Source organism: Bos grunniens, chromosome 21, assembly GCF_055505025.1.
Source record: "Bos grunniens cultivar Pamir isolate PY7600 chromosome 21, Bosgru_T2T1.0, whole genome shotgun sequence".
Taxonomy (NCBI): domain Eukaryota; kingdom Metazoa; phylum Chordata; class Mammalia; order Artiodactyla; family Bovidae; genus Bos; species Bos grunniens.
The window spans coordinates 244069-255233 of record NC_141185.1 but is presented as its reverse complement, the minus strand read 5'-3'; the positions used below and the strand labels follow the sequence as shown (position 1 = coordinate 255233).

At 50.2% G+C, this 11165-nt stretch overlaps 1 long non-coding RNA gene across 1 annotated transcript; it reads right to left on the bottom strand.

Annotated features, from left to right (window-relative positions):
• Positions 1-443: 443 nt before the first annotated feature.
• LOC147348811 (uncharacterized) lies at positions 444-932 on the bottom strand. Its single transcript, XR_015149328.1, has 2 exons — positions 828-932; positions 444-745 (listed from the first exon to the last, which is right to left on the bottom strand). It is a non-coding gene; the product is annotated as an uncharacterized LOC147348811 (long non-coding RNA).
• Between the last annotated feature and the right edge of the window lie 10233 nt (positions 933-11165).

Here is an 11165-nt window from a genome sequence, read left to right as displayed (position 1 = left end):
AGGAACACAGACGACACAATCTTTTCATCTTCCTGCATCTGTGTGTGGTGTCAGTAGACTCAGCTTCTATCTCAGGCTGGCGTGGAGGTCCCACAGCTCTTGAGTATTATGTGTGTGTGTGTGTGTGTGTATCTCCAGAAGACTATCCTTGTTTCCAGGAAAAATTAAAATATATATACACACACAGTTGTCTGAGTGTGACATAAAACCACAACAATGAAATATCAGGACACACAAAAGGCTCTGAGGTGTGGCTCCTGGGCAGGAAGAGGAAAGAGAAGCTCTGAGGAGAATCCCCCCCAGGCCCCTCACCACCCAACGCCTTTTCTGCACCTGCTCCAGGACTCAGCTCTGTAGTGAGTCCTGCGCGCCCCCTGGTGGTCACGGGCCCCTGTGCAGGGAGGTTTTTGTCTGGGCTCACACTGACGTCCCCTCACTGTGTCCTTCGCACAGTAGTATGTGGCCGTGTCCTCAGGTGTCACGCTGCTCACTGACAGAGAGACTTGGCTCTTGGAGTTGTCCTTGGTGATGCTGAGCCGGGATTTCAGGGCTGGGTTAAGGCATGTGCTTCCACCACTACTTATACCACCAACCCACTCCAGCGCCTTCCCCGGAGCCTGGCGGACCCAGCTTACAGCATAGCTGCTCAATGAGAATCCAGAGACCGTGCAGGTGAGCGAGAGGGTCTGTGAGGGCTTCACCAGGCTGGGGCCCGACTCCCGCAGCTGCACCTGGGACAGGACCCCTGTGGAGAGAGAGAAGCACGGTGACCCGTGGGCTCAGATGCAGCTTCCCCACGTGCCCATGTCTGACCCAGAGACACTCACCTCTGGGGGCTGAGAGCACAAAGAGGAGGGTCCACAGTGGGTTCATCTTGGAGCAGATGAGAGTCACCACTCCTGCAAGTCTCTTCAAGCCTCAGGAGGAGCCTGAATTTAAGGGAGCTGGTGCTGTGTTTCTACCCTGTGACCTGAGTGGGTATTTGCATACAGGAGGGACCTCTGTATAAAAAGCAGAAAGCAGTGAATAGAGGTCTTGTCTATGGGGCTCCCCCTGTGAGGGGATGCTGACTGTGCCCTCAGAGAACTCAGCCCCTCCTGGGGTCCCCCTCCCCAGACCAGGAAGACTGTTGAGGAATGAAATGATGAAGGAGGGCAGGTCAGGAAAAAAATGCTTTCAGGGAACAATGGCAGATTTGGCGAAGAGACTTTAATCCCACAAACGTGTTTACCTTTACTCAACAAATGTCCACCACACATTCACGTACCAGCCATTTGTTAGACACAAACTCTTATTTTTTATTTTCTTCTCTAATTAGCTGATGTTTACTTACTCCACATGCAAACATCAGAGAAAAATATACATGTAATAATCACATTGAATTCAAATGGAGTTGAGTACAATTTAATGTCTATCGGAATGACTAAAGCATTTATATTTCCCTTGGCTTTCTTTACTATTTTTTCATCTGAACAGCTTAAATAGCCTCAAGAATCACTCTAGAGGAGGTTTGTGCATAGTAATTAAACACAGTATTAATTTTGTGGACAAAGTATACATTTCTGCTGAGATGCTCGTCTTCCCAGCACGGCTGACTTGCCCAGTGGGCTGCATTTTCCTGTGCACAACTGAGTGTCTGCAAGAACTCATGAACCTCAGCATCTCCTCCTGAGGGTGGACACTGAGGACCCCAAGTCTACTGAGGACTGAGGACACACAGCTCCTGGGAGCTCCACAGGGCTCCGCTCCCCCATCTCCCTGTGGCCCTGCGGCTGTGGCCTCACACCTGCATTTCTGTGTGTGAGGATGTAGACTGGGGCTGACAACAGTCACAGCCTGTGTGGACTTTACAGCGGGTTTGCCCGGGGTGGGGAGTGCTGTCATCCGTGTCATCAGTGGTGTTATCCCTCCTGGAGCCAGAAAGACCAGTGTGTGTCCCCACTCTGACGGATGCCCTGTCCCGTGACCCTGGTCTCCTGCCCTGAGATGTCACCCCTTCGTGTCTGGCACAGGTCAGCTCTTCTCAGCACACGTATCTCACCTGTACACTGACTGAGTTAGAACCTACTGTCTATGCAAAGCCCTTCCCGGTCTGGCTTTGGCCACAGCAGTTCTGCACGAGCATGTCTTCTGTGCCAGATCCAGTTTCCCGAGACATGAATGAGCTCTGGGGAGAGGTCCCACCTCATTGTGCCTCCAAGTTTGTGGGGTCACTTGTGCCCAGTGCTATGCAACATGGCCAAGAATCCTGAATTGGCCCTGGAACTCTGGCCTCTGCCATCCCAGTCACTGAGCTTCTGGATGTGTCCTCATCCCTTGGCTCAACACCTTCATCCATCATCAAAGCCAGTGGAGTCTTGTGGTGCACGCCTAACAAGCTGTCCACTCTCCAGTAGTTTCTCTGATCTCGTGATCCCACTGGACCACCTGTAAAACCCAAATATGCTTCTCATCTCACGGGACTGGAAGGCTGCAGACACATCCCCAAATCCACTGCCGCTTGCTTTCTGTGGGGTTTAGTTTATGGCATCAGACGTGGGATCCAGAGAGTCCCCAACAACTCCTAAGCCATGAGCAATCTGATGCTGGTACCCACTCTGACCTGTTGAGTTCAGTGCGGTCTCGTAGCTTTGTGTGGAGTCTTTAGGGTTTTCTATCTACAGTGTTCTGTAGATAATGAGATTTTTGCCTCTTGTGGTAAAGAATCCACTTGCAATGTAGGAGAGCTGGGTTGACTCCCCGGGTGTGAGTTTCCCTGGAGTAGGAAATGGCAACCCACTCCAGGATTCTTGCATAGAAAGGACAAAGAAGACTGGCACGCAACAGTCCATGGGGTACACACACACACCTGTTACACACACACACAGTCTTGTCACACAAACACACCTGTCACATAGACATACAGGCACACACAATCACACACACAACACACCTGTCACACACACACCTGTCACACACACACACCTGTCACAAACACATACCTGTTACACACACACATACTTGTTACACACAGCTGTCACAACACTCACTTTTACACACACACACACACACAAACTTGTCACAGACACACAAACACCTGTCTCACACACACACCTGTCACACACACACCTGTCACACACAAACACACAACCGTTACACCCACAAACACACACAGCTGTTACACACACACACACTCCTGTCACATACACACATACCTGTCACACAGGTATACAGACACACACTCACACACACAACACACCTTCCACACACACGCACATGTCAACATGCACACACCTGTCGCACACACCCCTTCAGACATACAGACACAGCTATCACACACACACACCTGTCACATAGGCATACAGACACACACTCACACACACAACACACCTTCCACACACACAACACACCTGTCACACACACACCTGTCACACACACCCCTTCAGACATACAGACACAGCTGTCACACACACAAACACCTGTCACACACACCCCTGTCACACACACCCCTTCAGAAATACAGACACAGCTGTCACACACACACACAAGTCACACACACTCAGCCCTTCACAAACAAAACTGACACACACACACTCCTGTCACACACACACACACCTTCACACATAAACAGACATCTGTGACATGCACACACCTGTCTCACACACACACACGTGTTATAAACACATATACTTGTTACACACGTACACCTGTTGTACACACCCACACTTGTTACACACACACACACATACACCTGTGACACACACACAGCTGTCACACACTCACACCCATTCACACACACACACACCTTGTACACACACACCCCTCACACATATGGACACACCTGTCACACACACACACCTGTCATACACACACATACACACACCCCTTCACACACAAACCTGTTTTACACACAGACACACGTGTTACACACACAGAGACCTGTTACACACACACACATGTCACACAAACATACAGACACACACAGGCACACACGCATCTGTCACATATACACACATCTTTACACACACACACTCCTGTCAAACATGCACCTGTCACACAAACACACACACCCCTTCACACGGACACACCTGTCACACAAACACACCTGTCACACACACACACCTGTCACACACACACATCCCTTCACGCACACACCTATTACCCTCAAAAACCTGTTACACACACACACCTGTCACACAAACACACACACCTGTCACACAGACATACAGACACATACAGTCATCCACACACGAGTACACACACACACACACCTGCTATACACACCTGTCACACACTCACACACGTGTTACATACACACAGTCACACAGACACCTGTCAAACACACACACGCCTACACACGCACAGACAGCTATCACCGCAGAAACACACACACCTGTCACACAGAGACATGCTCATTCACACACACACCTACACACAAACACAAGCAAACACATGCACACATTCACACTCAGAAGTATACTCACATACACATACACACTCATGCACACATCACACACACAAACATGCACACACATCCACACTCACACATGGAATCAAACACATTCACACACTCATATACACACTCACACACACACAAACATGTACACACATCCAGACTCGCATGCTCACATACACACTCACATACATTCACACACTCATACACAGTTTCAGATATATCCTCACATACTTCTTATGGCCTCACTGTGCTGTGTAATCCCAACAGGCCCCAACATTTAACATCACCAGTCCTTGTCCTGCTAGTTATTGTTTTCAGTGAAAAGAGAAGACTCCGTCTCTGAGACTCCCTGGCCCCCTCCTCACATGCTCCTGGGCAGCAGCCCTGCACTGGGGTCCTGGGCACCCCCTGGCTGGGCTCACAGGGCAGTCCTAGCAGTGTTTCTGGTCTGGTATTAAGTGGCGTGTTCTACCTTCAGAGTATTCTTCTAGAGACTGCATGTTCTTTTAATCTTCTCGAGAAATAGCCTTTGGAGAAGGAAATGGCAAGCCACTCCAGTGTTCTTGCCTGGAGAAACCCAGGGATGGGGGAGCCTGGTGGCCTGCCGTCTCTGGGGTTGCACAGAGTCGGACACGACTGAAGTGACTTAGCAGCAGCAGCAGCAGCAGAAAGAGCCTCAATAAATGCACACACTCTGTAGAGAGACCACAAGGAAGGAGTTTGTGAGAACACCTAGAGGTCACCTCCCTGGGGCTGCAGGTGCACCGATGAGTTGACACTCACAGTGAGTCCAGAGCTCTCAAGGGCTTGGGGTCCCTTCAGCTCTTGGAGCCCCCCATGGGCTAACATCATGTCACAGATAGCTGCACGCAGAAGCATGGGGCTCGATGCCCACTCCACCTACGGTTCCTCATGAGATCACCTGTTCTTGCAGCACCTGGATCCTGCAGGGGCCCCACCTGAAGGTCCAGATGAACCCCCTTGTCCAAAACCAGTGCAGTCACCCCTGACAACTCACAGCACAAACACCTGAGGGTCTACTAGTGCCCACACCTGTGAGAGGAGACACCTGAGACATCAGAGGAGGATGAGGCAGAGCCCTTTTCAGCTGACACAGGTGAGGCTGCCCTGAGGGAGTACTCACCCAGGGAATGGGGGGTTGAGCATGCTCAGTCACCTCAGTCGTGTCTAACCCTATGAGACCCCACAGACTGTAGCCCACCAGACTCCTCTGTCCATGGGATTCTCTGGGCAGGAACACTGGAGAGGATTGACACAACAGAACCCTGCAGAGAAGCTAGGTCAGCTGTGTGCGTGTCCCCTGGCAGGACATCTCTTCAGCAGGACGGCTTCGGGGTGCATCCATCCTCAGACTCCATCCTGCTTCTCACCGTCCCTCCTGACCACCTGCCCGAGGACTTCAGGACCTGAGGTCTTTGGGGAGACAGATCCACTGCTGTGTCAGCCACGTGCTCTCCAGCAGGACTCTGTGACAAACCTGCTTTCCCCTGTTCTGAGTCTCTAATGGAAACTTCATAAATATTCCTGAGATCGTCAGATACCCAAGAGTAGGAGAGGGATACTGGCCTTGTCGATCAGGCAGGAGAGAGCGGGTCTGAGGCCAGTAGTGAGGGCTCCAAACCTGGTCTCCAGCCGTGGGTACCAGAGCCTCAGCGCCCTGCCTCCTGGATGTTGTCTGGCTGTGGTAGCTGCACACTAGCTCCCCTCCTCAAAGAGGCTGCATATCGTAGCTCTTCCAGGTCCCTGGAGGTCACATGTGGGTAAGGGCTACCTGCATTGTTGAGGTTGAACACCCATGACTCAGGGAATCTGGGTCTGGGCTCTGAGCATCGCCAGGGTTTTCAGTATTGGCCCGTCCGCATAATACTCCCTCCTGGGCTGCAGTGCCCTGGTCCAGTCCCTTCACTTAGCCATGAGTTATGACCCCTCTGTAGGTCTGCAGTGACAAGAATTTCTCTTCACCTCCTTGGAGAAGCTGGGGGAAGAGCTTTCCATGGAGGGTCTGCCTGATGAACCTTCTGGTTAGGTGTTAACATTTCTCAGTGTTGGCCTTCCCCTCGTTCGTCAGGTGTCCTGAAGGGATAAATAAGAACACTCACCTTGAAGACCTGGATATTTGTGGAGTTATATCCCACAAACCATGGACTGCAATCCCCAGGATCTCTTATCCTCACAGTGGTTATTGCTGGTCCTGCAGGAATTGGTAGTAATTACTGTGAAGGTGCTCCTCCTGAAGCTTCGCTTCCATGGGCAGATCTCACCTGGACTGTGGATTGCCCAGCTCTCTGGTTTGTGCTTGGGGATTCCCCTACAATGTTAGGACTCTGTTAGGTCCAGGGAAAGTTTTGGTGTTGAGAATTTCCTTGCTTTAATGATGGAGATGACAGTTTCCACACACACTACCTCTTGATGCAGGAACCAGCAGGTTCCAGGTGAGGTTGTCCTTGACCTGTGAGGCGAAGGAGAATTCGAATGTCACTAAGAGTCAGAGGAGCCTGGACAGACTTGACCAACATAGAGAGACAGGGATGAAGGACTCAGCAGGGCACTTATTTTAGGCTCAGATTCCGAAGCTCTTCCAAGAGGCTGGAATTCAGAAAGCACCACGGTAAGGAGACTGTTACGTCCTGGTGCTCCAGTTTTATTCAGAAGGCAGGATAAGGTGCCTCTCTGTGATTCTGGGTTCCTGAGGTAATTTGATAGGAGCTGTCCCCCTACTCCCAGCCCCTTTCCATGTCCCCATGTGACCAGGGAATGCAGTCATCACATCCGTACATGAGGGGGGTCCCCTGGGTGAGGGGCTGACATGTGGGTGTGCCATGTGGAAGGTTGTTCATTCTCTCCAGGTACATGAACTGCTGATTTCACCAAATCTGGGACCACCCGCATCTGGGCTCCTTGTTTCATTGGCTTGTGATTTTTCTCATTGTTTGGGCTTCCGCGATTCAGTTCAAGCTTTCCCAATAGCATCCTCTTAGAAGAAAAGCTTTGGCCAACCTAGACAATGCATTAAAAAGGGGAGACTTTATTTGCTGGCCAAATTCCGTCTTGTAAAGCTATGGATTTTCCAGTAGTCATGTATGGATATGAGAGTTGGACCATAAAGAAAGCTGAGCACTGAAGTATTGATGCTTTTGAACTGTGGTGTTGGAGAAGACTGTTGAGAGTCTTTGGCCTGCAAGGAGATCAAACCAGTCTATCCTAAAGGAAATCAGTGCTGAATATTCATTGGAAGGACTGATGCTGAAGCTGAAGCTCCAATAGTTTGGCCACCTGATTTGAAGAACAGACTCATTGGAAAAGACCCTGAAGCTGGGAAAGATTGAAGACTGGAGGAAAAGTGGATGACAGAGGATGAGATGGTTGGATGGCATCATCGACTGGATGGACATAAGCTTGAGCAAGTTCTGGGAGTTGGAGATGGACAGGGAAGTCTGGCATGCTGTAGTCCATGGGGTTGGGAAAGGTCAGCCATTACTGAGTGACTGAACTCACAGCTCAATAGTAAAGAATCATCCTGCAACATAGGATTTTATTCCTGGGACAGGAAGATCTGCTGGAGAAGGAATAGGCTACCCACTCCAGTGTACTTGTGCTTCCCTTGTGGCTCAGCTGGTGAAGAATCTGTCTGCAGTTTGGGAGACCTGGGTTTGATCCCTGAGTTGGGAAGATTCCCTGGAGAAGGGAAATGCTACTCACTCCGGTATTCTTCCTTGGAGAATTCCATGGACTGTGTAGTCCGTGGGGTTGCAGAGTTGGATACAACTGAGCAACTTTCACTTTCTCATTATTTACTCTGTCCACTTTGTGTGATTTCTGCTGAACGAGACTCACATAATGATCGCAAGATGGCGCTAGTGATAAGGAACCCGCCTACCAATAAGCAGATGTAAGAGACACAGGATCCATCCCTGCATCAGGAAGTTGCCCTGGAGGAGGGCATGGCAACCCGCTCCAGTATTCTTATTTGGAAAATTTCATGGACAGAGGAACCTAATGGGCTACAGTCCATTGGGTGGTAAAGAGTCTGACATGACTGGAGTGACCAGCATGCATATATTAGGACAAAAGTGATTTAAAATCACTAATTCCATGAGCTAAAGGTAGTGTTTGTTCCATGAGACAGTCAAAAGGGATGGCTGAACATGAAGATGGTGCTCACAATGGCTTCTTTATTCATCAGGGAATATTCTGTATATTCCTTAGATGTATAGTACTTTCTCATTGAAAGTCTTGTCCTCATATAAACTTCTGGTGGCTCATAGCTTGACAAGAGAGCTGAGGATATCAAGTAGGAATTGCTTTTCAAGTACAAGCTTCCCTTTAGTATGTATCCTCTATCTGCCATAAAACCACCCAAATGACAGAAGCTACTGCACCTACTAGAGCCTGTCAATTAGTGAAGGGAGGAATGCCCCTCGGTGGTGCTCAAAGAGCTGACACCACACTCAGAGCATTATTCATAGTTTTCTCCATGGAAATTCAGTGGGACTCCCACCCCAGTTTGATGTAGAAGTTGAGTCTGAGGACACCACAGACGTAGATGCATGAACATAGATGACAAAATCTTTTCATCTTCCTGCATCTCTGCGTGGTGTCAGCACACTCAGCTTCTATCTCAGGCTGGCATGGAGGTGCCGCTGTGTCTCATGGAGAGACTGTGGCTGATGCTGTGAGTGAGGTGTCAGTTCACTTAGCACCACCAAGAGGGGTTCTTCCCTAGACCTGGGTTTATACACCTCTGTTGTCTGAGTCCAGCTGCACTTACACTGCTGACCGCTGGCTAGCTCGTTCACTGGCCCTGCTGTGCTGAGCTGCACTGCTGAGTCACACAGAGCCTCTCCTGTGGACTTAGTGAGCTTACACCAAATGTCCAGAGAACGGGCCTAAGTGACAAGAGGAAGCAACCCTAAGAGACTGTGCCTTTCGTGCAGCGAGGATATGGCTCCTTATCCCAACCATCATTCTGCCTCAGAGACTGAGGAGGTACCTAAGAGTCATGAATGCAGAGAAGTTCCCCAGAAAAACTGCTCCAAGGAGAGGAAGCTACAGGTCCTGACAGGAGACCAGCTGTCAATCACCATCTGCACCTGGTCCTGCAACACACAATTGTGTGTCCCAGCACCCACTGGTGGTCATGGAGCCCCCGGAGGGTGGCTGGTGTCTGGGCTCACACTGCCTTCCCCTCACTGTGTCTCTTGCACAGCAACACACTGCCATGTCCTTGGTCATCACAGAGCTTAGCTGCAGGGAGTACTGGTTACCAGTAAGCACTGGTGATGGAGCAACCAGAGATGGCACAGGTGAGGGAGAGGGTCAGTGAGAGCTTCAGCAGTTCTGGGCCCTACTCCCGCAGCTGCACTGGGACAGGCCAGCTGGGGACAAGGAGAATCAGTCCCTGTCAGTCACCTGCCGTCACCATTATCCCACAGACCCGTGTCTGCACCTGAGACCCTCATCTTGGGGAGCTGTCACCAGGCAGAGGAGAAGACCCCAAAGCCTCATTTTCCACTCAACAGCTCTGCATTCACTGAGACCCCCATCCTGTGTGAGCAGAGAGGGGTGAGCTCTCACAGCCCAGGGGTGGTTTTTACCCTGGAGCTTGAAGAGGAATTTGCATTGCGGAGCTCTTTTCCTGTGAATCCAGAGAGGCTGTGGTCACACTCACCCTGGTCATTCCAGGATCGCCGTGAGCGCCTTCTGAATTTACATGGTTGGCGAGCAAGGGTGGGAAAGCAGTGTGTCTATCAGATGGCTTGGAACCAGATCCCAGGGCAGGTCCCCCTTTCTGAGCCCAGAGTCTCCGCCCTGACGGCCCCCACCTCCCACCCCTTGCCCATCTCAGCTCAGCCCCTCGTCCTCTCAGTCCTTGGGTCTTTCCTCAGGGCTGAGCCAGCACAGATCCTGCTTCCTTTCCCTATGCCAGTGACGGTCACTGTGATGGGAGAGAGGACAGACGGTGGTGTGCTCCATGTTGACCTCATGGACAAATCCACCTGAGGACCTCTGTATTTCCCCTTATGAATGATCCATACCTAAGCTCAGAATGGGGTGTGGACTTCAGAGACGTTGAGGTGAGATGGTATCACCCTGATTGCCCTCACCTGGAATGTGTGTGTGTTGAGTGACTCAGTGAACTGGCCAAACTGTCAATGTCTATATAAGGACACAAGGTAACAGTGTTTATGTTAAGATGCTAATAAAAGCTAGCATGTGGGTGAATTTGCAGGACAGAATCTGTGAATGATGAGAATCATTGCATATGCAGCACTGGGGACCCTGACACTGGAGCCTTTGATGCTGCTTGCTGCAGATTCTAATGTGCAGTTTGACAGGAAGAAGGAGGTTGAGTCTCTTCCTTCCTCATGTACAAAAACAAAACAAAGATGAAAATGTTTAAATATCTTGTGTTTCCTTTCAGGATAGTTAACAGGTTTGAAATTAATGAGTCAAGTGTTTTACTGAGCTCCTTTGAGAGAAGAAGAAGGAGAAAAAATTTTAGCTGTTGAGTATTATGTGTGTTGGTGTGTGTGTTTGCATAAAGCTATCCACGCTTCAAGGAAAAATTAAAAAATATCTATGCACACAGTTGTCTGAGAGTGACATAAACTACAACAATGAAATACCAGGACACAGAAGAGGGTCTGAGTTGCACCTCCTGGGCAATAGGAGGAAAGAGACGCTCTGAGGAGCATTCCCCCCTGGCCCC